The 3,735-nt window shown below is 40.8% G+C and overlaps 1 non-coding gene across 1 annotated transcript; it reads right to left on the bottom strand.

Moving 5' to 3' along the window:
- Positions 1 to 860: 860 nt before the first annotated feature.
- LOC127745158 (small nucleolar RNA R71) lies at positions 861 to 967 on the bottom strand. The gene has a single exon (XR_008006354.1). It is a non-coding gene; the product is annotated as a small nucleolar RNA R71 (small nucleolar RNA).
- Positions 968 to 3,735: the final 2,768 nt, after the last annotated feature.

The raw sequence follows: 3,735 nt of genomic DNA on the forward strand, positions 1-3,735 counted from the left end.
GATTTTGTATCAACAATGATTAAGTTGGAAGTTCACTAGATTGAGCATTTTTTTCTTTTGTTTGTTTACTTTATTCAGTTGTTTACCTTCAGTTTGTTTCGTTTCTTCCTCACCTCCTATACCCCCTCTGTTTTCTTTCTTTCTTTGTTATTATCTACAATTCTGCTCACTAACCCACTAACTGTTTGATAATTTGCATCACTCACACTAACAATCACTCTAACAAGAATAACCTCTTCATTTTATCTCTTGCTGTGTGTTTTTTTAGTTGTATGACAGGGAGAAGAGGGGGAGCTTCAACTTCCTTCGATTCAGAACCTGAAAGGACCCTCCGAAGACTAAGGAGGGAAGCAAGAGGAAAAGGAGTTATTAGTGCTGAGAAAGAAGAAGAGTACTTTGAAACCAACATGGAAGAGAACTTGGAAAACAATCATGAAGGAGAAGCTCACAACCATGCTAGAGAAGGCCCTGCAAATCATGCTAGGCAAGAAAGGAGAGTTCTAGGCTCCTACATCAATCCAAATCCAGGAAACTGTGGAAGTAGGATCTAGAAGCCCACCATACATGCCAACAACTTTGAACTAAAACCCCAGCTCATCACCCTTGTTAAGTACAACTGCTCATTTGGAGGAAGTGCTCAAGAAAACCCCAATCAACACCTAATCACCTTCCTGAGAATTTGTGACATTGTGAAGTCTAATGGAGTCCACCCGGATATCTATAGGCTGCTTTTGTTCCCCTTTTCACTCAGGGACAAGGCATCCAAGTGGCTTGAATCCTTTCCAAATGAGAGTTTAACAAATTGGGAAGATGTGGTGAACAAAATTTTGGCAAGATTCTACCCTCCTCAAATAATTAATAGGCTGAGAGCTGAAGTACAGACTTTCAGGCAACAAGATGGTGAGACTCTCTATGAGGCATGGGAGAGGTTCAAGGACTTAACAAGAAGATGCCCACCAGATATGTTCAATGAATGGGTTCAACTTCACATTTTCTATGAAGGTCTTTCCTATGAGTCAAAGAAGGCTGTAGATCATTCATCAGGGGGCTCTCTAAACAAGAAGAAAACCATTGAAGAGGCCATAGATGTCATTGAAACAGTAGCTGAGAATGACTACTTCTATGCCTCTGAAAGAAGTATCACTCGAGGAGTAATGGAGCTGAACCACATGGATGCATTGCTACCTCAAAATAAGATGATCACCAAGTAGCTAGCAGATCTCACCAAGAAGGTGGAGGAGAACCAAGTTGCAGCAGTCATCAATTCGTCACCAGCTCAAGAAGGAGTGAATATAGGAGAAGAAGGTGACTGGGAACAAGCCAACTATATTGAAAACTCACCTAGACAAATCCATGACCCAAACTCCAAAACTTACAAATCTGGATGGAGAAATCACCCCAACTTTGGTTGTGGAAATCAATAAGACCAAGGTCAAGACCAGAGACACGACAACCTCAATTCCAACAACAATGTAACTCACCCACATACCTCACAGAGATCCTATCAACACCCACCTAACCACCCTTCTTACACATCTAACCCCAATCCACCATCACTAACGGACGATAGACTTTCAAAAATTGAGACTCTACTTGAAGATTTATGTAAAGAAGTCCAAGACAACACGGTGTTTAAGGAAGAAGTGCAAGCCAATATCAAAAACCAAGGAGAAAACATCAAGAGACTGGAGTCCCAAGTAGGGTATCTATCTCAACAAATTCCCAAACCCACTGATGGATTTCCCAGTGACACGGAGAAGAACCCAAGAGGAGAAACAAAGAAAGTAAGGTGGGAAGAATATAAGATGATCACCACAAGTGATGAGAGGAGTATGAAGGAAGTAGAACACCTCCAAGAAAGTCAAAAGGAAAACCAGGAAGAAAGAGACCATGCACCCCAACCTACACTCAAGGAAGAACTGAAGAGAAGGGAGATACTGAACCCATATGCACCCTTTTCCCCAAAGGCTTAAAGGTGGTGTAGCAGGGAGAATGTATTCAAGGTTCCTCGACATGTTTGCATCTCTTGATGTAAATATACCATTTATTAAAGCCCTCCAGCAAATGCCTTCCTACATAAAGTATATAGAGGAGCTATTAGCCAAAAAGAATTCATTGAAAGGTGGACAAACAATAAAGATGAATAGGGATTGTAGTGCTCTCATTCAACCAGGGCCACCCACAAAGAAGAAGGATCCAGGGAGTTTTCACATTCCCTGTGCCATAGGAGAAACAATGATTGATAAAGGACTCTGTGACTTGGGAGCAAGTATCAACCTAATGCCTTTATCCCTTATGAAAAAACTTCAAATTAATGAGCTAACAGCCACAGATGTAATCATCAAATTGGCTGACAAAACTCAAAAATAGGCACTAGGAGTGGTTGAGAATGTGTTAGTAAAGGTTGGGAACTACTTCCTCCCCACAGACTTTGTTGTCTTGGAAATGGATGAAAATCCTATTCACCCCATCATTCTGGGAAGGCCATTCTTAGCCACATCTAGAGCACTCATAGATGTGGAGCGAGGAGAGCTAGTGCTGAGAATACATGATGATCAACTCACCTTCAATGTTTTCAACCTCTCACAAAAAGCAGACCATGATAACAAAAAGTTAGAGGAAAAGCAAACAAAAGAGTTGACGAAAGAGCTAAACAAGGGAGCACAAGCACCACACTTCATGACTCCTATGGTTAACAACCAATGTGATCAGAAGGAGCAACAACCAAGTATAATCCAAAAGGAACCAGACCCACCAGAGTCATATGAGATGGGCATCAAAACCACTCTTAAAGAGGAAACCACAAGGAACAAGGTGACATCAACGAACACAAGAAAAAAGGTCCCAAGGGGATGGAAACATAAGAAAATACCTACAGAAGATTTCTCGCCAGGAGATGAAGTGGTCTCTACATACTTTTCATCTATACCACCTCACATCCCCACTATTCCATCTCAACTGCCTCCAGTGTACACCGTCAACAAAATCTTGTCTTTAGAGCATGTGGAGCTTATCAACAAGGTCAATGGAAATAGGTTCACTGCAAGGGGGAAGATTTCAAGCACTATCAGTCACCTTGATAAGGACCAAACGTCAAGCTAATGACGCTAAAGAAGTGCTTCATGGGAGGCAACCCATGTTCTACACCCTCTTCCTTTAATCTCAAATAGTAGTAATAAAGCAAAGTTCATGGATTCTAAATAAATTTTGATAAACAATATAAGACCCCCTTACATGCAGTGTATAGTACATGATAAGTTTGGTGTTTAAGGCACACCAAGTGGGCTTGAACACACTTTATGAGGTGAAATTATTCCCAAAACTTATTGAACCATATGATCATAAACAAGTTTGGTGTACCAACGTTGTATGCATGGGAGATCTGGTGGTTGATTTATTTGCATTCATGAAAAGCATTTAGTTAATTAAAACAAAAGAAAAAGATTTTTTTAGTAGTTAGTTCACACCTTAAGTCTTCCCACCAAAAATTTCAATTAACCATTTGCATTCCTTTTCTTGTCTTGTATAGGAAATCAAAAAGGACATTGATGATACTTGATAGGACAATCAAGGAAAGGAGATTCGGCCACTATGCCAAGGAAGGTATACACTTGTCTCTAAGGGGAGTAACTTGGAAAATGTTGCCATGCAACATTGGAAAGTGGATAGCCTTGGAGACCGAACCAAGACCCTCATAAAAGGGGTGATCCTTGTGCTCATCCAAGATCAAGCCCC

Source organism: Arachis duranensis, chromosome 2 (genome assembly GCF_000817695.3).
Source record: "Arachis duranensis cultivar V14167 chromosome 2, aradu.V14167.gnm2.J7QH, whole genome shotgun sequence".
Taxonomy (NCBI): domain Eukaryota; kingdom Viridiplantae; phylum Streptophyta; class Magnoliopsida; order Fabales; family Fabaceae; genus Arachis; species Arachis duranensis.